At 37.2% G+C, this 24,807-nt stretch overlaps 1 long non-coding RNA gene across 2 annotated transcripts in view; it reads left to right on the forward strand.

Annotated features, from left to right (window-relative positions):
- The first annotated feature begins 10,051 nt into the window (after nt 1-10,051).
- The window catches only part of LOC117655534 (uncharacterized), a 45,026-nt gene continuing 30,270 nt past the window's right edge, over nt 10,052-24,807 (forward strand). Inside the window, exons 1-3 of one of the 2 annotated variants that reach the window (XR_015728905.1) lie at nt 10,052-10,700; nt 10,805-10,923; nt 11,388-11,445. This is a non-coding gene — a long non-coding RNA (uncharacterized LOC117655534). The remainder of the gene's footprint in view (nt 10,701-10,804; nt 10,924-11,387; nt 11,446-24,807) is intronic. The other variant, XR_015728906.1, reaches the window with a different exon arrangement.

Below are 24,807 nucleotides of genomic sequence, written 5' to 3' on the forward strand. Positions count from 1 at the left end.
TTTTGATTTATTTTAAGCATGCCTCAGCTTTAACTGCATCTTTTGAAGTAACTTTTTTCATTTTGAATGTCATCTTTATTTATTAATCAACTGGTTGAATGCTGATTTATTCTAACCCCTTGCTAGATTTTAATGTGAATTTTTAATGTCTTTTTATTACTTTACAATGGTACCTCAATATTCGTTAATTGGTTCTGGGAGGCATGACGAGTACTAAACAAATCATGTGACTTACCACATGAACCTTTGTTTTAGCTGGGAAGGACTTCCTGTCTGCTCTCCACCGCCATCCCTTTTCCTATGTCAGTGACCTTCCAAGCATTGCTGACTTCTTGTCTACCCTCTGTGGCTGTCCCCTGCTTACTTTTATAGTGACCTTTCCAGCATGGCCAACTTCCTGTCTGTTCTCCACAGCTTTCCCCTTCTTCCTATTGCAGCATGTCAAGTATCAAACCAACAACAAGTATCGGGACAACATTTTGGTGTCAAAATGTGTTGAGTATCAAATTTGATGAGTTTTGAAGCAGTCGAGTAATGAGGTACTACTGTATTTTGGAGTTGCAATTTACTTTTGCTTTTGCCAGAAGTTGACAATGATCTTCTGGGTAGTGAAAATGATCAGAATTTATTTACATTTACATCAGGTTGTCAGTAGAAAAATTTTGTATTCTACTAATTTTTAAAAGCTCTGGTCTTATTTCCTTTAACTTCTGATGGGAATTTCCTTTTTTCTATTCGCTTTTTATTGTGGGAAATATTATCTCAGTTTTTTCTGTGGTCTGTAGGGAATTGAAGTCCATGACGTCAGGCAGAATGCAGCACACTGCTTCCGTTTCTAGTGTCATGTATCTTCTTCCTGGATGATCTCATTCTTGCTATGGTCTGTGTTATCTGACCTTCTTCTGAGTGAGGGAAGAGGATTATCCAATTAGAACCCTATTGCTGCGTTACCTTTTATCTGCTTGTGTAAAACTGTATAAAAATAAAGCTCTTGGGGAGACCGGGAGAGACATCTTGGGAGACATCTTGAAACAGAGCAAAAGCCTGGACCTCTGATTTACAACAGTGGTCAATTCTGTTATGATATATCTAGTTTTCCTGTTGGGAGGAATTGTTCGTATTTGGTTGTGAAAGCTCAGTTACATGAGAGTTTATTAAAAATATAAACAATGCATCAACTTAATGTTAAAAGTGGTCAGTATGCAGTATTGCAGGCTAATTCTGCCAACTGCCAACAGTTTGATCTTGTTGGCAGTTCAAGGTTGACTCAGCTTCCATTCTTCTGAAGTCAGTAAAATGAGGACCCAGATTGTTGGGGGCAATATGCTAACTCTGTAAACCGCTTAGAGAGGGCTGTAAAGCACTATAAAGCAGCATATAAGTCTAAGTGCTACTGCTATTAACAGCTGTGGCATTCACACAACTGTGTTTGTTTAACAACTGCTGCAAAAACCTAGTAAAATTGGGTTTGTCACATGACCAACTCCTTTTACAACTTTTATAACATATAACCATAATAGGCAGGCTCCATTATGGTTGTAACTTGAGGACTATCTGTAATGTAACTGCTAAGTTAGCGATAATTAAAGACTAGCTTGGGATGATAACTATAAGGAAAACTCAGAAGAAAGTCTGAAGCAGAGGTCTTAGTATGAATAGAAGCAAAGTTTTAAAGAAAGGACAGGGGAGATGGATTGAAAAGACAGCAAACTCCATGGCGAATGGTAACCTTTGAACAAAACAAACATCACACAGAACATAATGATGGCTCTTTCTACTATCGGTAGAAAATAAACAGACAAGAGAACTTCAGAAAAATAGAGAAATACAATTCATAAAAAGGAAGCAGGAAAGTTGTAAATTTCACATACTAACCATAAGCAAATAAATAGAGTGCAGATACCTAGTAGATATTATTTGAAAATAATTTATTAAACATATATGTCATCCAACTCCCAGTTATTCTTTATTATTCTTTAAAAAGCAACATATTTATTCTTAAGCACTTTGATAGGATTTGCATCTGAAATAAAAATAAAGCATTTGAGACAAATTGACTGCTAGCAATTTAAACTTTCTCAATATACAGTATATACCATATTTTTCAGAGTATAAGATGCACTCCCACCACCAAAAGAGGGTGGGAATGTTGGTGCATCTTATACACTGAATACAGCTATTTTTGGCCTCCTGCCCCACTCACCCTGTTTTTGCGAAAAACGAGCCTGTTTTTCACAAAAATATGGCACGCAGAGGGTTTGGGAGGCCTGCAGTGTGCTCCTGGGGGCCAGGGAGGGCAAAAACACCCCCATTTTTTGCCCGTTTTTTGCAAAAATGGGCCCTTTTGCTCATTTTTCACAAAATTGGGGGCATTTTTGCCCTCCCTGGCCCCCAGGAGCACACTGCAGGCCTCCCAAACCCTCTGCGTGCCATGTATTTTGCAAAAATGGGCAAAAAATGGGCTCATTTTTGTGAAAAACGGGTTGCACAGAGGGTTTCGGAGGCCTGCAGAGTACTCCTGGGGGCCAGGGAGGGCAAAAACACTCCCGTTTTTTGCTCGTTTTTTGCAAAAATGGGCCCTTTTGTCCAGTTTTCTCAAAAATGGGGGCATCTTTGCCCTCCCTGGCCCCCAGGAGAACTCTGCAGGCCTTCCAAACCCTCTGTGTGACCCATTTTTTTGCAAAAACCGGGCCAGGGAGGGCAAAAACGGGCCCGTTTTTGCAAAAAATGGGGCAGGCAGAGGGTTTGGGAGGCCTGCAGAGTGCTCCTGGGGGTCGGGGAGGTCAAAAACCTTTTTTTTTCTTACTTACCTTTTCAAAATCTTGGTGCATCTTATACACCAGTGTGTCTTATAGTCCAAAAAATAGGGTAATATAGAGTACACATACAGTATATATAACATACACACACACATATATATGCATATGCACTGTGTATATAGACACACACACACACATCTTGTTAGTTTCCTGTTAATTTAATTTTTATATACTAATAATTTACAATCTTACATATACAATAGATGTCATAAATAGATGTGACTAGTTTTTTAAATAACTTAAAATTATATATAGTAACAATAAATCCTTGATTCTCTCTGTGTTTGGTTGTTTGTTTGCAGACATTCCATTACCAGTTTAGGCTACATCATCAGTACTAATGAGTGTAGAGTTTGTTTCCTGTCTTGACTTATAACAGTTCATTTAGTGACTGCTGCTAAGTGAATTTTGAGACAGTTGTTAAGTGAATTTTGTGTACTATCTGTATAGCATTCCCATTAAGGAAGTTTCCTAATTAAAAAAGTTAAATGAAATGGTCAACATTTATTTATGTCAAGACAATTTTTCCTCACTTGATTTATTTCGCGAGAAGCATTTGTGTTTAGAAAACAAAGGTAATTCTCCTTCCCTCACACTTTTTTCCAAGAAAGTCAAGACAGGGCAGTTTCTTTCTCTTAGTTTTTGCAGGCTAAGTTCATGTTTGACTAACAATTGGCCTAAACCACCTTCAGGGCCATCGTTATACTCTTATATAGCTAATGCTATTCCTTATTTTGTTGTTGATTGGTTCAGTAGGCCGAATTAATTGAGTCTCACTTACTTCCATTAGGTACAACAAAGGATAATTGTCAGTGAGCTTGATAAGGTTTGAAATCTTTCACATCCCTAATCAATGTTTCTGTCTAATAGAATATTTCACAAGCTTATAAGACAAGTTGGTGCACGTTTCTCTTCCTTAGAATAGTAAATTAACAACTAGCATTAGTCTTTGCTTTGACTAGTTTCAGGGTACAACTGTATCTCCAGAGATCCACCCCTCCTATCTCAATCCCAAAAGATAAAGTGTGGCTGTAACAAAAGTACATTGTTTCTAATGTTTGGATAGTGGTGGCATTTTCCCCTTCTTTGCACTGGGGTTTTCTGACAAATACCACTGCTGCTTTCTGCTTCTGCCTCGTTTCCTACCAATTACTTGCTATGGAGTGTAAATAAAGCCTTACATGATGCTGGCCTTGTTGGAGTTTGCAGCAATCCAACCAGCATACAAGTAAATAATTCAGCAGGATTCATGTATAAAAGAAACTTCTTTATATACAGTAATATAAAGCATGACGCATGTAGACAATACCCATGCAGTAGAAGCCAGAACCAGAACTCAGAATCCAGAAGCACAGAATCAATATAATCACAGAAGCAACAGAATCACAGAAGCACTCTTATATATATACAGATCAATCAAGCTAAGCCACACCCAGGCTCCGAGTTGTCTGACATGACTCTCAGTCACCAAACAGTTCCCATTGGCTGACTTGTTGTTATGACTATCCCAGCTCACAATTTCTTACACACTGACAGTCTTCATGTCTCCTGCTTTGTTTCTCCTTACCATCTGCTAATAAGTTGAGCTGTGCTACTGACAGAATATGCAATCATTCTCAACTGATTGCTGCCTATCAAATTTACCTTCCTGTGCAGCAGTTCCCTTCGCCACACTAGCCAGACAGCAGAGCAATCAAGGCAAGGGTGATGTTGTTCAGTGCATTTTCACCTTCATTACTGTTAGATAGGCTGCAAGAGAATGTTAGGAAAGGAGAACAGAGGGAGGAACTTTGAAGTGGCAGGAACATGAATATGTTCCTGATGTGGTTCCATCACTACCCCTGTGGTGAGCTGATATACTTTGACCTGAACCAAGTTAGCATAGTGAGGCAGAATGCAGGTCACACAAAATTATCTGGATGGTTACATGTGGCCCATGAATTCCAAATCTGGGACCCCTGGTTTAGGCTGCTTTTTTTCTGTCTAAAGAACTCGACATTATTTGAGTTCTAAAGTTGTAGAATATATGTTTCTTTATTCAGGTTGCCACTCATTCACTAGGCTTGGCCCTCTATTCCTTATGGGCAGTTGTTTGTCAGTGTTGCTCTCAGGTTAGTCAAGTATTTATTATTTTTTAGAGGGAATATGTGACTGCGGAAATTAGAGTTATCTCACTGTTGTCAATTGCAGGCAAAATTTGTGCCTGCATTCCCTTGAACAAACATATCATTGTCTTGGAAATGAATCTGCCAGAGACACAGTGTGGCTTTCAGCCAGAATAAAGTACGCGTAATCCTATACATACAATCAATCACTCAATGACCTTTCAAAGATATCACAAACCCCTCAAAAGCTACTTACAATCTGTTTTTGAAATTATGATGGTTACGTGATTGCATTTTGGGCGCTTGGCAACTGGCTGACTCTTATGGGTTTTTGCAGCATCCCATAATCACATTAATACAATTTGCAACATTTTTGCCAGTTTCTGCTGCTTAATTCTGGCTCCCAGCAAAAAAACACCCATTGGGGGAACTTGATTTGCTTAATGGCTGCAGTGTTCTCTTAATGATTGGTAGTCCTTAAGTCAAGGACTATCAATACAGTAGGTATTGTATTTGTCCTGAGGCAAATCCAGGAGAAGTAAATTGAGCAGAACAAACCTCTTTATTCTGTTTTTATTTACCTAGATAAGGCATTTGACAATGTAAACAGGTAAGCTGTCTGGATCATTTTGAGACATTATGGGTGATTGAGGAAATTCATGAAGTTGATTCAGCTAGTTCACCATGGAATGACAGGACAGGTTATTTACAATTATGACCGTGGTCCAGATCTGATATTGTAATCGATACATAGCATTGGACTTTGTGAATAGTGCATATAGTTACATATCTATATAACCGCAAACTGTCAAACTTGATTCTTAACAACTTATTATGGCAATCTACAAGAAAATCTTAACAGAATGAAGATATATCTATAGCATTCCTCTAATCTAAAAAGCTAGAAGTCTGTTTTAAAAATTATATAAATTTAATTTGGGATGTCTTGTTATATGAACATTTGTACCATTTTTATATTTTCAAAGGAAAATATAAATAAGGATAGATTATTTGAAGACCCGCTTCTTTCCAATCACATCTATCTATCCCATCTAGTCTGGCAGGAAGAAGGATATGTGGTTCCCATCCATGAAAGAATGCATCTGACCGGATTCAGGTAAAGAGTCTTTTTTGCCATGGCACCCACCTTTGGGAACATCATAATTCCTGAGCTCAGATTGTCAACCTTGCTGACCTTCTGGAAGGGTGTGAAAACATGAATTTGGCATCTAGCCTAGGGATCTAGTTGTGGTGGTATGGAGTTCACTGAATGCCTGTTTTGTTGATTGTTCTCTCCCACAGATTACTTTTTTATTGCTTATTAGTTTTTAAAAAATGTTTTAATGTTTTTAAATTATTCTTATGATTATTTTTTGATTATTTTGTTGTATTATGTTTTTATGCCATTCAGAGACACATATAGACTTAGAATAACTTTATTGTCACTTTAAATGTACACTAATCGGCATACATTAAAATGAAATTTCATTGCATACAGCTCTCAAAGAGTCTCCACTTCTAATATACACTACATAAACATGACTAAAAAATAAATAAATAAATAAATAAATAAATAAATAAATAAATAAATAAGCATATACCCACATATATTATATGACTCGGTGAAACAACACAGTCTAGCTCAGATGTATACATGTACATGGCAAGGGAAACAAATCTTGCGAGGTTACCAAACAAATGGCATAAGGAGCAAAGCTGTTACCGAATTGGGTAGTAATGCTAGAAATACATATATAAGATGGGCAACTATATAAATTTCCCAAATAAAAAGCTGACAGGCTGACTGCTTAATTTTATGTTCTAGAACCTGTAAATTATCAAATTCAAGTTGACTATGTAATTATTAGATGCCTTCATTTTATTTTGCTCCTTTAGTTTCCATTCATCATAGCTCTCTATGCCACTTTCTTCAAGGAACTCGGGATCTGTAACGCTTTCCGATGAATAGTACAAATGGAACCAAATTTTACAAAACGATTTTAAAAAACATGGTTTACACTTTCATAACATTGTACGAACGAAACAGTGAATATGAGGGGTAGCATTTAATCTCCTGAATTTATCCTTCAAATTGTCTCTGATTTTTTATACCTTTTTCCCTGATAAAACAGTAACATTCCACTAAAGCAAGTAAACAGTAATTGGAACTTTCTCAGAGAGTGCTAGGCAGAACGGAAGAGATCCCAGAGAGAGAAATATGAGGAGAGAGTGCACAAAGGAAAGGGGGAGGGGAGGAAAATGAATCCATCAAAGTTTATTAAAAGAAAAGTAACTTGGACAGCATAGTAAACTAGATTTCTGTAAATGAGCACAAATTACTATTGATGTTTTCTGAGCAGAGACAACTTACAATAATTTTTCATCCAATATTATTGGTAAATAAACTTTTTAGTTTTTTTAATCAATTGGCTCTCTAAGTAAACGAGAGAGAATACAGTAATCCACTCCCACATAAGATGCTACACTATCAGAATAAGAGAGAAGGTAACATCAATATACGAACTTGTAAAGGTTGTCTAAACCTAACAAAATTTTTATCGTATTTATTTCAAAACAAATTTAAAATAAATTATTTCATTTCTGATCATATAAATCCAGTTGTGCCATTACCTCTAGCAGGGTTTCTTAGGTATAAAGAAATTTCCTCCTTTGCACCTAACAACACAGGAACACTTTGGAACACTTTCAATTCAAAAGGAAATGGTGCCCTGGAGCAGGGGTCTCCAACCTTGGCAACTTTACGACTTGTGGACTTCAACTCCCAGAATTCCTCAGCCAGCTGGGAGTTGAAGTCCACAAGTTGTAAATTTGTCAAGGTTGGAGACCCCTGCCCTGGAACACATACCACCTGGAATTGCTCTTCAAGTCAAATTTATGTTTCCCTGAGATTGTTTTGCAATTGCAGAGAGTAGGAAATGAAGCAATTGTTTGAAAGAGGTGCTAGGTAAGTACCTTTGCATACTCCAAACACTTCCTTTGAATCCAAAACATTGTGCAGCCTGCTCAAATTTGCCCTTGCAGGGTCTTTATTTAATCTTTTCCCTAGCCCATAAGTGAGAGAGATTTACAGTAAGCTAGCTCTACTAGGATAAAATTGTTTGTTTGTTTATATATAGATATCCCACTTTTATTATTTTTTTTTACAAATAATTCAAGGCAGCGGACATTTCCACTCACTTTCCTTTTCCTATTTTCCTCACAACAGTCCTGTAAGGTGAGTTGAGTTGAGAGAGAGGGATTGGCCCAAGATCACCCAACTGGTTTTATGGCTAAAGCAGGATTAGGACTCATTGTCTCTGACTGGTGCCTTAACCACTAGACCAAACTGGCTCTCAAAAAACAGATGTATATATCAATATGTAGTAACTCTCTCAGTTATTATATAGTAGCAACTGTGAGAAGGATCTAGGTGTCTTAATGGACCACCACTTAAAGTATGAGCCACTAATGTGCTGCAGCTGCCCCAAAAGCCAATGCAGTCCTTGATTGCATTGACAGAAGGCTAGCATAAAAACGAGAAATTATAGTTCTGCTTTATACTGCGCTAGTGAGGCCACACTTGGAATACTATATCCAGTTCTGGTCTCCGTGATACAAAGAAGTTGTGACCCTAAAAGGAGTGCCAAGAAAAGCAACAAAGATAATAAGAGGTCTGAAGACTAAAATCGATTCTCACCTAGTTGTGCATTCATCTTACCATCAAACATGAAACAGGAACATATGTTTATTGAATTAATATTTTCAAATCAGTAGTTGAAATAGTTATAGAAATTGTATAATTCCATATTCTTTTGTAATGTGAATTGAATGTGGAAATATTGGTTTTAATAGGTCAAGCCTAAAGGTTACACACAGAAGTCCAAACTCTGTTGGCTGTAACTTGGCAAGGGAGCACAAAGACAGAGTTATTTATTTTTCTTTTCACTTCCTGGTTATTAATTTCCTTTGTGATGTATTAGAAATAAATGATGTAGACCTGATCTACATTAAACCAGTTTCCTAGACTAAGATCAAGGAAATGGATTGTGAAACTTTTACATACTGATTTCCTCCCCCAGCTCCCCCTCCCCCCGCCTCCTCCCTCCCCCCTCCCCCCCCCGGAAAAAAAAATCTTTTGTGAAGAAAAGTGCCAAGACCTCAAAAAAGTGCCACACTAGATACTGGCAAAGGAAGTAAAACTCAATGTCATATTTATTTCTCTGAAATTGGACTTTGTCTCCCTCTCAGAGGGGTACTTGACCTTATGCTGGAGAAATATGATATGAACCTATCACTTGTGAATTTTTTTGTTTATAATTTTCTCAGAGGTCCAGTTTGAAGTGAATGAGGGGGGCATTTTGGGGGGCAACTGTTAAACCCTTGTAACAATAATTAACAATTAAAAGAAACTAATTTTCATGATATAATTACCTTAGCACCATATATTAATGCAATTTACTGTATTTTCAGACAAAATTATGTGCCACTACCCAAGTCCAAACTGCTGCTTTTATATTGGCAGTAACGTGGCCCTCTATATACAAGATTCATTTGTTTTGTACACACATTTCTGGTGCCTGTGATAAAACCTTTGTTTTGCACATGGACATTCTGATTTTCTGAATACTGGAAAAATCTCACCTAGCTAGGATTAATCTCATTTTTAAGTTATGGGAGGAGTTGTGCAGTCAGTGTGCTTTCACACATGTTTATGTGGCAGCTTATATTTTTACAATTGTGATTTTTTTTCTGTTGTATGTTTTTTGATTTTCGTGTTAGCACAGCACGTTTCTATTGTGAATACGTTTGAGACAAAAGAAGGCTGTTCCCTTCCCCCCGCAGCTGTCTCACACTGAATCTGCATTTGCAGAAGAGCTGCCACCCATCCCCCACATTCTGGTTCTACAGCAGCTGCTCTCACTGAAAACCGATATCTGAGAGGCCCCTTTTCTCCCTAAACCAGTTCTAGCAGGAAAGCTGGAGAGAATAAAAACCCAGACTGGATTTCACGTTGGAGCCCCTGCAGCTTCTTTTACTGAAGGCAGGCTCTCCAGTTCATGTAACAAACTAGTCCACATCTTACGTTTAGCTCTGCTGCTAATGGCATTTACTTTGGCTCCAGCCGCATATTTTAACAAGGGGACTGCAGATCTTGGTGTTCTGTGAGTAATCCAGTCCAGAGATTCCAGTCAGCCCTGGTGCGGCAGAACCTCAGCCTAAACAACAGTTGATGTCTCATCCCAGCTCAGAAACCAGTCTCAGCCGGCTCAAACCGGCTTTGGCTGGATGGATTGGCAAACGTGTCTGAGCTCTCTTTTTTTTTCTTCCATGAATTTCGATTGCCCCACCCATACAGAAGCAGCACAGAGAAAAAGCTCATTTCTATTTTTATGTTGGGATTCAGTGCTGCCCTAGAATTATTTCTACTACACCCTGTAGCAGGAAGGGATGCCAAATTATTTTCAGTTCCCCAACCCCAATTATATTTTTGTAACATAGAAAAATTGCCTATTTTTTCCCTCCAAAAATCTATGCAAAAGGAAGGTATGGGTGTGCTTTCCTTTTCATAGTGCCCAACCATTTTGAGAATATGTTCTACTGATGAGAGGAGACTGACCTGTTTGCTGGACCTTTTCTTAAATACAGGCAGTGCTATTGTACCAGGGCTACCTTAGTTGTCTTATTAGGAAGAAATGAAACTTTATATCCCGTATATTACAGACACTCATTGTGGACAATACTACCTTACCTATTTCTCAACTTCCACTTCACCTTGGTAATGAGAGATTTACTAAACGTTTTGGAAAGATTTCCCTATGTACTGTGATGATCATGTTGTCCAGAAAAATCAGATGTTGCCTGTCTTTTACCTGTAAACAGGGAAATACCCTAATAAGGCGGACTACAGCATCTGCTTTTCTCCCTGATGACAGCAAAAGAAGCCTATCCAAGGACACCTCATTCCTAGTTCAGTAAAATAAGCATCTCTTGCTGTAGCTGTAAGTAAAATGAATGTTAATTTCTGACCTTGTTTCAAGATACTATAGAGTTAGGTACATTAGTTAAACAATTTATTATTATTGAGATAACAATCTCGGTTTCATTGAAATGTAGATTTCTTTTATAATAAAGGCCATAGCTGATGCCGAAGGAAGCTAAAATTAAGAGCCATGGGAGATTTCTTCTATTTCATGCCCATAGGAGCAGGCATACCCAGTACTTATATATCAGAGGAATAGAAAGGTGTTAAGATTAACCACTCCAGTCCTAGGCTGCATAACTCTTTAACACTTTGCTCCCATCTGATGGCCATCCAGAGTTTTGCAGCCTAGATCTGGTAGCTGTAAATGATAGGGGAAAATCTGCCTCCACACCACCAGCTCTTTAACAGTTTTGACAATAATTCTGAAATATTGAGATGGAAAAAACAAATTCAAATTAACAACATTTGTTGTTACTGCAGAGCACATTACTCTTGTTACTACCCAAGCTGCGACTGACATGTCCTCACAAGCTAAAAGGTAGGATAAGAAATTTCTGTATAACTTTATCTCTGCTTCACCATCCTTTCAAACAATTTATGCTCGCAGCACCCCTCTGAGGTAGGAATAGGATATTACATGAGAGTATTTAAGGAATAATTTACAAGCTAGTACTGAAAGAGGAATATTCGCTATAAAATACAGTACTGAGATACAATGCACAATATAATTTACATCATACATTAATCGCATCAGGTAATTAGTTTAAACTTAAATCCTCCTTCTAGAGAGAAAATAATGGGCAAAATATAGAAGCGTTTTAGTATGAACGAGGGTCTATGATCATTTTGTAAGGGAGTTCAAATTATTTGGATATGCTTAGAATTATAGATACAAATATGACAGTTTTTCCATTTGACGGTATGAAGAAACAATCAAATTTATCTACATGAAATGAATATCAGAAATCCAGGAGATTAAAAAACCACTATTGGATGTATTACTATCTGGAAAGGATAGAAAATTGGCATTAATTGTTGGGAAGTTAAAAAATTTGGAAAATTAATTTTTCCTAGTACTAAGGGGTGAGGGAAGAGAAATATAAATCTAGGAAACCCAAACAATTGTTTATAGTATATATATTTCATGCGTTTTGAAAAAGCATTCTGTCTTGTTCTTAATTCATATGCCAGTTTCTAGCAAATGTATAGATTTTATCAAAACAAAAATAATATTTCTGTCTTTTAATTAAATTGTAGATGCTGTGTGTAGATGCTGTACATCAATTATTTTTATGGCCTCAGGAAACTTTTTTAAAATACAGTTATAAAGTTTACTTGGCTATCATGTGATACAACACTTTTAAACAAGAAAAAGTCTGGCAAATCCTTAAAAAACTACAAGCTTAATCTAAATCCAAAACAGTACTTGGTTTAATGCAAAAGGAATTTATATCTCTTTGTATCTTGAAACTATGATGCATGGATTCCAGATGGTTTCATTTAAGAGAATAGTTTTCTAGAATAAAATAACTGTTCTTTCCTGTTTCTGATTAATGTTATTTTTAAAAAGTCCCTTCTTACCGTTATGGGTAGAATGTATCTTTCTCAGTCTTGGGTTCTCTACAAATGGCCTGGGAGCTTGAGGGTTCTACACTGTATCTTAACTATTCGTGTACTTCAAGAGCTCTGAAGTAGTTCCTGAGATCTATTGGAGCCACTCTCCCATCTTAGGACTCATAGACTCAAGTGCTCCTACCACTACTGGTATCAGGATCACTACTGGGTATATATCTACAACACACACACACACACACACACACACACACACACACACACACCAAGTGTGTGTTTCTGTGTGTGTGTATTACTGTGTGAACATTCTGGAATGATTTCTGGAAAATTTAATGAACTAGTTAATGGAATAACCCAACTCTATATTTCCACTCTTGGTGACCCAAGTGATGCTGTGGCCATCCTCTTGCGGTGCCTGGAGGCTGTGGGGGCCTGGATGGGGGATAACAGGCTTCAAGTGAACTCTGGGAAGACCGAATGGCTTTGGGTACATGGGGCTCCGGGATCTGGAACTTTGTTATTTTTGACCCTGGATAGGGTAACACTGCCCAGATAGATCTGGTCCGCAACTTGGGGATTCTCCTGGACCCACACAGGTGGCAGTCACAGTTAGGAGAGGAGCAGGTGGCACTCAAGGCTAGGAGAGCCTTTGCACAACTTCATGTTGCATGTCAGTTGTGGCTTTGCCTGGATCGGGATTCCCTGTAGTTAGTCATTCAGTCCCTAGTTATCTCATGGTTGGACTATTGTAATGCACTTTACATGTGGCTACCCTTGAAGAACATTCAAACACTACAGCTGATGCAAAGTGTGACTGTGGGCAGTTTTGGGGGCCCTAAGAATGGTCCCTGTAACACAACTTCACCAGGAGTTGCAATTGTTGCTAGTTTGCTTCCAGGTGCAATTCAAGATGGTGGTAATCACCTTTAATGCTCTTCATGGCATGGATCCAGGCAGGGGTGAAATCTAAAATTTGTTACTACCGTTTCTGTGGGCGTGGCTTGGTGGTGGTGGGGTAATGTGATGGTGGGTGTGGCCAATTTTTTTTTTTACTTTTAAAACCATTTTTTCTACAACCTCTTCGGCTAAGAGGTTGTAAAAAAATGCTTTCAAAAGGCTCTGATGTTCCCTGATCAGCAGAGGCTTTTTTAAAAAGCCTCTGCTGATCAGGGAACTCAGCTTGGATCGTCAGAGCATTTAAAAGAACCCCCCCTTTTTTTCTTTTAAATGCTCTGACGATCAACTCAGCTGGGATGGTCAGAGCATTTAAAAGAAAAAAAACCCTTTTCTTCTTTTAAATGCTGTGACGATCCAAGGTGAGTTCCCTGAAAGCCTCTGTCGATCAGGGAACTCAGCTGGGATCGTCAGAGCATTTAAAAGAAAAAAAGGGATTTTTTCTTTTAAATGCCTTTGACGAACCGCGCGATCATCAGAGGCTTTTTTAAAAAACTTTTAAAAGTATTTTTTTGGCCGAAGTTGTAGAAAAAATGCTTTTAAAAGTAAAAAAAAAAAGCCTCTGATGATTGTGCGGCTCAGCTGGGCATGGGAGGGGGGCGGGGATTTTTGCTACCGGTTCTCCGAACCACCCGCCTCCATCGCTACCGGATCAGGCAATCCGGTCCGAATCGGGAGCATTTCACCCCTGGATCCAGGTTACTTGCGGGACTGTCTCACCCAGGGTGTTACTCACTTACCTTTGCTACTGGTTCGCAAATGTGAGCATACCTCCGTGCATGCGCAGGACCTTCAGAGCATCAAAAATGGGACGTGATTACTTTTGGGCGGGTGGGCAGAACCTTCTGCCGCTTTTGCTACCGGTTCGCCTGAACCGGATAGAACTGGCTGAATACCACCACTGGTCTCATCCCACTGGGATTGACCCATCCCACTAATTCTGGCAGAGGAGACATGTTGCCAGTCCCTTCAGCCCAATTATTCCGGCTGGTGGGGTCCAGGAGGAAGGCCTTCTCTGCTTTGTTCCTTTCCTTTGGAACATCTTGTTCTCCGATGTGAGATTGCCCCCAACCATCCTATTCTTTTGTAAGGAAAAGAACTGGCTCTGCCAGTTGGCCTGAGCCCCAATTGTGAAACAGCACAGTGGAGGTTGTGTCAATAAATCTCACCTACCCCCCACATTCCACCCACCCTCCACATGTGTCCTTAGATTTTAATCTTTGGTTTATAATATATGTTTTAATGCAGATATATTTTTATGACTCTAAGCCACCTAGAGTTTCCTTTGGTAATATGGGCAGCCAATAAATTTTATAAATAAATAAAAGATATTAACCCTTTATGCAAATAATTTGCCTTTCAATTTTTATTCTTCTCCCATTTTATTTATTTTTGTGTTTATTTATTACATTTTATATGGCTTATATTTTGGGGTTTATAATTTAATATTTTCTTTTTTTTATTGAAAAAGTTTTTCAAATACAGATTTTTCCCCCTTTCCCCCCCTCCTCCCTAACCCCCCTCCCCCTCCCCTCCCCCTATGGCTTCTCCAAGATAAAACCCAAATTAATAACAGATTATATAATACTTTACCATCCTTTTTACTCCACCCCCATATGCTGACCCTTTCTTTCTAACAATATTATTATATCCCCCTTATACTATACATTTCAAAGCAACATTCAGCTGTAAAATTATATAATAAATCCTAATTTAGCAATTTCTACTCATAATCTATCCATTTCCTCCTCCCCCATGCATATATCTCTTAATTCAAATCTTTTACATATATTAATATAACATAACATCCCTTTTCCTAAACTAGACAATCAATAAGCTAACCTATCTCCACCCACTTTCCTACAGGTCTACCATACATAATATTTTCAATATCTTTATTCTTCTGCCCACACCACTAAAAAAAAAAAAATTCCATATATAAATAAAATGCTCAAATGACTTTAAACTTGTAATCCATATGATAACTTCTGTAATGTCTTTCAACTGGATTGTTAATTCCATCACCCATGTTAGGGTAACATCAAATTCTAATTCCAACAGTATGTTCGGTATCTTCAATTACCATCTGCCCCCATCAATAATAAATGTTTTCATATATCAAAAAACCACCCGAGTGACTTTATATTTATATTCCATATAGTGTCTTTTGTAATGTCTTTCATCTAGATTATTCATTCCAACCACCGTGTTAGGGTAACAACCAGATCTTCTGCATGCCCCAATCCCTTAGTTCTCTTGCCTTGTAGCTCAGCATAAATGTAATCCATTTGTCAAAGAGTCCAAAATAGAAAGTTCCAGTCCACTCAATTTAAGGCCATCTTCCACATCCCAAAAGTACAGCACTGCAGAGATCTGTCACTCTCCTCAAAATAGTATAAACCAATACTTTGCCTCAGCTATATTTTCATGTATTTAATCGTCTCTTAAGTAACTGGCATTAACTGTTGTTTAATCTAAAAAAATTTATTTTTGTAAGACCTGCTTCTTCTCTTCTTAACTTTTTGTGGCTTAGATCTCAATCCTGGTTGCCTTTCTATGAGTTGTATATCAACTAATTGATTTCCATGCTGGTCTGTAACTTGATAAGTCATCACATTCGAATCCAAAGCCGCCTCTCTTGTATTTATAGGTAATCCAACTATAACCTCTGAAGGAGAATCCAAAAGCGGCTCATCCAAAAAGGCCTCTGTAACTTGTTGTTTTTCCATTACCTCCACCTCCATCTGCTTAGCCTGGGTTTCAATCTCTTGTTGATTTTGCTTTTCTTTATTCCCCTCATGTGTTATACATGGAGATGTTAAATCCATTTTAAGAATCTTATAATAAAATTCTTCCACTTTTTCAACAATATTTAGTTGATATCTTTCTCCTTGATATCTCAATATTATTCCAACTGGAGCATCCCACCTAAATGGGATTTTTTGTTTCTTTAGCTCAGTCACCAAAAATCCAAAATCCTTTCTATCTTTTAGCATCTTGGGCGGCAGCTCTTTAAATATCCAAATCTTCCTTCCATGCATTTTAGGAGTGGAGTTAAAAGACTTTTGCACAATATCATTTCTTATTCCTTTATCGGTAAAGTAAATCACCACATCTCTAGGCAACTGCCTTTGCTTTGCCATCCAAGAATTTACTGTGTAGGCCTTATCAATTTTACAGGATACCTCTTCAGGATTAACCTTTAAAATCCCAGCCAGAACTTCAGCAGACATCTTTCTCAAATCTTCTTTTTTATTTTCCTGTATTCCCCTAATTCTGACTGCAAATTCCATAAATCTGAATTGCATCATTGTGACTTCATTTTCAATCCTTTGTTTTATATTATCTGCATTGTAAGTCTTGTTGTCAGCTTCCTTTATTTTTGACTCTACTTCTGAGCTATTTTCTTGAATCATTGTTAAATCATTTTCAATTCTTTGTATTTTATTATCCAAATTATAAATCTTATGATCAACTTCCTTCATTTTAGACTCTATTTCTAAATTAATCTCTTTATCCATCTTTATCATTGCGTCTAAGAAATTTATCATATGTTGCTTGAATTTATCATATTTTTGTTGAACCAACTCTTTAATTTCCTGTCTAAATTTTTCAAGGTTCTGGTTCACAATCTCATCATGTCTTACCATCTCCTCCAGAACAAATTGCGTTAGATCTTTAAAGCCATTCCTCTGCGTCTGCAAGCTCAAAACTTGCTCATGTGGTTTATAAATGGGGGAGCCCCCCCCCACAGCTTGATTGTCTGGCTTTGTCAGTTTTAACGCCATCCTGCCACACAAGCAGATTTTTTTCCCCCTTTAAAGAAGAAAACTTCTCTCCAAACAATATCAATATCAAGTCTCTAAGAAGGAAAAATAGGAATTTTTCTCTTCAGTTGTAGCCAGTGCTGTTGTCTCAGTTACTTTGTAACATATTGAACTAATCAAACGGAAGGACTTTCGCTTTCAGCTTTTCTTCTCAAGCCTCAGCCAGTCGCCATTTTAAACTTTCTTTTTTTCCCCCTTCCACTCTTCTTTACTTTTAAAGTCAGTCTTAGGGTTATTGGAAATACTTGCAATTTAGGGTCCCAGGTCCGGATTTCATCCTACTTGTTCAGAGAATCTGTTAGTTTTCATTAGTTGGTCTGGTCCCATCCCTGGCTCTGCAAAGCGCAGAGTTCTCCTGAAGCCCGGAGCAGCGGCGAGCGAAAATAGGGAGCCTCATCCTGCTTCCTTCCCAGAGACAAAAAAAGGACTCTGGGGACTTCGCAGAGGGCTCTACCTGCCTTCGCCGGCTCTGTCTCTCGTTTCCTTACGGAAACAGAGTTTTTCGAGCCGCCTTTCAGCTGTAAAGGCGGCTCTTTATGGGCGACGGGGCTGGCGGTCCATGTATTATGCATCCTCCTCTCTCACAACCCTTTTACTGCTACAGAATAAGTAAGTCCAATACATCTACCAGATACTGATTATGCCTTTGCTGAGAAACCTGCTCATCTTTTCTTGTATCTTTTCTTTTGACTGATCCCTTCAGTTGTGCCCAGTGTAGGAGAGGAACTTCTTAAGCAACATCAATTACAATTCCTATCTGATAAGAATTGCATAGCCAATTTTAATTCTCTGTGTCAGAGTCAGGTAGCTGCATTTCTTGTCACTTGGTTCCAGTGCCTGAATGTCTGCGTAGGATTTATATGTACTGTTGCCAAACCTAGGGTGTCAAATACTGAAAGCTTTTATTTTAATAGTAAAAAAGAAACAAGAAATTCAGCAATTACAGAAAATTATCATTTATGTATCATGTTCAGTCCTCAAAACAACTCACATATAATTTCAGCAATCTTTCATTGTTTATGGTAGATTAATAGAATTATTTCTGCATTGAAAGGGGGAGAGTAAGGTTTAAAGTTTGAGTTTGTGTTAATTTGAACTATAGAACTAACAGCTCCTATTTAGATATTTTGTGATGCCAGAGCCTTCTCTGTTTTCCTTCCTCTACCTCAATATTTTACATCTCAGTTTGATGTTCTTTGTATCTGCAGTTTCTGCTTAAGTTCTCTGAAAAATGACAATTTGCACATCACATCTTTTGGCAATCAAATTGACATATTCTTGAAATTTTTCATGGGTCTTCCTTGAATGGATTAAGCTATTTGTTTTTATATACATTTTTAGGGGTTTTCTATAAGTAGTAGATGAATATTCTTGGAAGGGTCTGGATTTTTGCCAATTCAAACATATTTTACTTTGGGATTTGGGATCATCCAGTTCAGGAAAATTCTGATTTCAGGAATAATAGTGTACATATTGTTATTATACAATTGCCATTTATCAAACTCTTTCATTCCTGATGCAGAATAGAGGAAGGCTCACTTGGTGTCTGACTTTCCATTTCTACTCTGCTGATGTTATGTACACAAAGGGTCAAAGTTGGAACAACCAAGGGGTCCCATTCTTTTTGGGTTGAGCATTTTAATTAGCCACAGTATTATTTTCATTGGCTCTGGAAAGTTTTATGATTTTTTGACTTTGATACAGATAATGGAAATTTTTCCTGAATGTTCATGCCTCTCTCTTTCTCTGCTTTTTTTTTTTTTTGATTTATATGCCGCCCTTCTCTGGAGACTCAGGGCGGCTTACAATGCGTTAAGCAATAGCCTTCATACTTTTGTATATTTTATACAAAGTCAGCTTATTGCCCCCATAAACTGGGTCCTCATTTCACTTACCTTAGAAAGGATGGAAGGCTGAGTCAACCTTGAGCCTTGGAGAGATTCGAACCAGCAGTAATTGCAGGCAGCTGTGTTAATAACAGGGTGCTTAGACCACTGTACCATCAAGGCTCATTTTGGTGGCCTTTTGTCCCATTTTTGTCAGTTAACTATTTTTATGTTTGCTGATCAAGCTACATTTTTCCTCAAAGAAAATTTGCTTATTTCTATGGGAAGCACAAACACAGCTACTTATTTAAAAAAAAAAATCCACAAAATGTGCAGAGAAACCAATATGAATTATGGATTAATATGCCATACTTAATATTTGTATGCAAAGCTTGTGCATACCTGAAAAACCATGAAGAAAAAAGAATTATATTAAATTTAAAAACCCAGTTAGGAATAATGCTAAGCCCTCAAATTAGAACAAAAGGCTGCATAGGGTTTTGGATTTAAAAATGGAAAAAATAAACACATGCAGTGCTGCTCACTTCAATAACCTATAACCCTAGATGAGTTGCAATATTTACATACTTGTTTTGCCAGTTGCACCTGGATCTATTTGGGAAGCTCACAAAAGGAACAGCAAAGAATAATAACAATGAAAGTCACATATTATAAAGAGCTGGACGACGAATTGTTAAAATGAGTGAAATTTACAGAGGCACAACACAAACATGGGAAGAAGTATATATCACTTTGATACATAAAAAAGGGAATGATGCAGGAAAGAAAACCATAGTAATACTATTGTCCTTATTGAAAGTTGATTATAATTTTTATATTACAATAGTAGTTGAACATTTAAAGAAATTTGTACCCAAATATAATGCATATAGATTAAACAGGTCATATCCCTAAGAAGAGTATAAAGAACAATAACACAATTATAATAAATACAACAGAATATATTACTGTAATAACAAGGAATTTATTTTTTAAATAAAGAACTTATTTTTTAGATAAAGAAAAAGCCTTCGACAATTTTTAATGGCCATTTCTACTTCCACTACTGAATAAAATAAATACTGGTGAAGAATTCAAAAGCTTGGGTCAAAAGCATATATCACTGGCATTATGGATAATGGAGTAATTTCTGGAAATATTTCAATAAACAAAATTACCAGACAAAGATGTAATACCTCACTACTATTTGTGATTGCTTTAGAAGCATAAGCTAATAAGTTTTGAAAAGAGGAATATCAGGCATCAAAATTCAAGGAGAGAATTATAAATTAAAACATTATGTGGATGATGTAGCACTGTTATACAACCACAAATTACGATAGGACAGTTCACAACTGAGCCTGGTGGTGCAGTGGACTAAACTACTGTTAAAGTAGTATTTAGCTGCCAGCTGCCTGCAATTACTGCGAGTTCAATTCTCACCAGGCTCAAGGTTGACTCAGCCTTCCATCCTTTCGAGGTAGGTAAAATGAGGACCCGGTTTGTGGGGGCAATAAGATGACTTTGTATAAAATAGAACACCGCGTAGAGGGGGCCCAAAAGCCCTACTAAGCAGGTATATACAAAAGTATGAAGGCTATTGCTTAAAAGCATTGTAAGCCGCCCTGAATCTCTGGAGAAGGGCGGCATATAAATCAAACTAATAAATAATAAACTAATAAAAACAATTATAGCTTTAACTTTTAAGGGTCAAAATTAACATATAAAAACCAAATAATGAGATATTTATCTCAAAAAGAAGAAGATAGCTTTGAGCTGAATCAGTTTGCTAGACAACAAAAGATCTAGTGAAATGTTTGGGACCGAAACTCACATTTCATAATAATTACATCAGATTGTGGAGATAAGTTTAAAAAGACCTTGAAAGGTAGAAAAATTAAAAACTCCTGGTTAGGATTAATAGTGAACATTAAAATAAATATATTATCTAAAATTATTATTTATTTCAAATGGTACCAATTACAATCCCAGAAAAATACCTTGCAAAATTGGCAAAGAAAAGTCAATATATTTATTTGGAATGAAAAACCCTCCTAGCTTTTCTGAAGTTTAAATTATATTATGCTGTAAATTTTTGTGGTGGAAAACAGAATGGATAAAAACTGAATGGCAATAGCAGAATGATAATATTGGAAGGAGTTGGTCTTTTTAATGGGTTTTAAAGAAGATTAAAATTTGGAACAAGAGATTATGAGACAAAGTTTAATAAAACATGGAATTCTATAAAAATAATAAGTCCAGCAATGTTACTTGTAGCTTCATTTTCAAATATCTTTTATTTTAAAAATAATAATTGCGATAAAAGTATGACATATATGGATATGTTGCATTTAGATTCCTGAAATAGGTGAAAAACACAAGAATTATCTAATGAAAACTAGAAATTTACCAAGGTCAACACACACACACACACAGTTATTAAAATATGACAGAGATGAAATAAAAAAATTGCTTGATAAAGTAAATGCAAAATTGTTTCAGAGAAACAATGACATTAAAACAAGAGAAATTGTGAAAAAAAAATCAAAGGCTTATCCAAAGTTTATCCAGTGCTCCTTATCCAAAGTTTATCCAGTGCTCCTTATCCAAAGCTAAGGAAAAAAAGTACATGATGTTATTTAGATAATATATAACTCTGTCAGTAATCACAAAAAGTAGGCAAATGATATAACAAAAAATATTCGCTTGAAATATGATACAGAAGGAATTTATCATATATGGTAATGTAAAAAGCAAACAAAACACAGTACTATTTAAAAAATAATCACTTTCTCCCAATAGGCTGCGGAGTGGGTCAGGAGTGGGATGATACAGTCAGTCTGACCAATTACTGAGTTGAATTGCTTTGGCCACGCCTCCTCAGGTCTCTATTGCTTCCAGTTTATTCGACTCAGTAGTTCTGACCAGTCCCACTCCTGACTATTTAGGTGGAAAAATTCTTTAAAAAATTTAAAATTGTGCTGAGTGTGCTGGCCATCCCAGTCTGACTGGGAACGCCACCGCCGCACCGCCGCTGCTATTACTGCTGCGCTACTGCGATCATCAGCTGAGAGGCGTAGAACAGGATTTCAAGCGGCTTTTCTTTGCTGGGTGAGCGATCGTTTTGGATATTGTGGAGCTCGCTGCTACGCTGCCCCTGCCTCCGCTCATTTCCGAAGCGGGCAGGAGAGCTGTTTCACCCCCGAATTGCTGGAAACGCCGCCGCCGAGTTCCTGCCACCGCCGCCGCCACCGCCACCTTACCACCATCCCGGTGTTTCTGTCTGAGGTGAGTTTACAAACGCTGTTTGAGCTCGGCTAGAGATCTTTCTCTAGCCGATTTGCTGTTGAACCCCAGTGTGTCTAATCAGGCATTCTCGCCTCCCAGCGACAGAATTCATTGCGAAATTTTACTTCAGGTGAGGAATCTGCCTTCAGCCTATATGCAGCCACCTTCCCTGGGGGGGGGGGGGAGTTTGCTCTGCAAATGTGACCCATAGAGCTGTTTGGCCTCAAAGGATTTGGTCTCCGCCATTGCCTCGTGTAGTAACTGACAGTTACGGCAGCCATTTTGTTATTCATCATTATTATTATTTCTCGGAGGCCATTTTTTTTATTGAAAAAGTTTTCAAATACAAATTTCCCCCCCTTTTTTTCCCCCTCTCCCTCCCCCTCCCTAACCCCCCCTCCCCACCCATCCCCCCCGTGACTTCTTCATAACAAAAAAAAAACCTAATTCATAACAGATTACTTACTCCCTCCTCTAGATATTGACCTTTACTTACTAAAAATATTAATATTATAACATCCCCCTTTATCCATACATATCAAAAAAGAGAAAAGAAAGGAAAAAAAAAGACATTATACTATGACTATAAAATAACTTCTCCACTTTAAAACTATACGATAAGTCCTACTTTAACATTTAATCTTCTATATATATTACTATAACATTCCAAAGCGGCCTTCCCCATAAAATCTAGTTTAACATTTATTCCACTCTATCCATTTCCTCCACTCCCCTAAATATAACACTTAAAAATCCCTTTTCTTAGACTAATCAATCTACTAAATAGCTTATTCACCCACTATCATGCAAAATTGCCATACACAACATTTCTTAACATCTTTAATTCACTGCCCACACTTCTTAAAAATATATGTCTATATTTTCCATTATATCTAAATAAAAAAAAAGAAAAGACAATGACTTTAAATTTATAATCCATATAGTATCTTCTTTGAGGTCTTTCCACTGGATTGGTAGAACCAACATCCATAATCGGGTAACATAGCTTACTGGTGCAACAGTTTATTCAGGATCTTCAATCATATCTGCCCCCATCAGTAGTAAATATCTTCTTATATGTATAAAAGTAAAAACAACCATCCGAATGACATTATAATTATATTCCATATAGTAATAATTGTGGGTTTCATCAGGATTATTAATTCCCATCATCGTAGTGGGTAACAACCCGATCTTCTGCATGCCCCAGCATAATTCTCTTGCCTTGTGATTCAAGATAATATAATATGTTTATCAACACAAAAAGAAATTCCAAAATGGATAATTCAAATCCATCAGTTTAAGGCTCGTTTCACGTCCCCAGATTACGGCCATGCAGAGATCTGCCACAAACCTCAGGATGATATTAACCAATACGTCGCCTCTTCTGTGTTTACACATAATCGTTCATATTTTAAAATCACTGGCTTCACTGTTGCCTGATTAGAAATTTCTGTTTTTATGCCACCTATTTCTTTTTTTTCTTTTCTTTTTGTGGGTTTGGTTTCCATCCTGGTTCCCTTTCTATAAAGTGTGTATCATCTGGTCGGTTTTTATTCTGCTTTGTAGATTGGTCTTGTTGGTTTTGCTTTTGTATCTCATATTTCTTTTTTATCCCTTGTATATCCCCTAACTGGTTTCCATGTTTATCCTTGCCTTGATAAGTCATCACATTAGGATTAGATGCCTCTTCTCTCAAATTTGTAGATAGTCCAGCTGGGGTATCCAATAAATCCAATGGCAATTCATCTGGTACAGTCTCTGTAATTCGATATTTTACCTTTATTTCCGGCTCCTTCTGCTTATCCTGTATTATACCTGGAGATGTTAAGTTCATTTTCAACCTATTTTGATAAAATTCTTCCGCTCTTTCAACAGTATTTAGCTGATATCTTTCTCCTTGGTATCTAAATATAATACCCACTGGGGCGTCCCACCTGTAGGAGATATTTCTCTTTTTTAACTCATTCACCAGAAAACCAAATTTCTTCCTTTCCATCAATATCTTAGGTGGAAGTTCCTTGTAAATCCAAATCTTTCTTCCATACAATTGCAAATTAGAATTGAAGGAGTTTTGAATGATATTATTCCTAATCTCCTTATCTGTAAAATAAATCACCACATCTCTAGGCCATTGCCTTTGCTTAGCAATCCAGGAGTTGATTCGATAAACTCTGTCGATCCTACAAAACACTTCGTCAGGTTGAACCTTTAGAATCCCAGCTAGAAATTCAGAAGATATTTTCCTTAAATCATCTCTATTATTTTCCTGCAAACCTCTTAATCTTATCGCATATTCTGTAAAATTATATTGTACCATTAAAATCTCTTTTTCAATCTTCTGTTGCAGATTTTCTGCATTACCATACTTTTGATCAGCATCCATTTTAGGTTTTTCTTCTAAGCTATTATCCTGAGTGTTTGTCAAATCAT

This window comes from Pantherophis guttatus, chromosome 7, assembly GCF_059756535.1.
Source record: "Pantherophis guttatus breed Tessera chromosome 7, ASM5975653v1, whole genome shotgun sequence".
In the NCBI taxonomy this organism is placed as follows: domain Eukaryota; kingdom Metazoa; phylum Chordata; class Lepidosauria; order Squamata; family Colubridae; genus Pantherophis; species Pantherophis guttatus.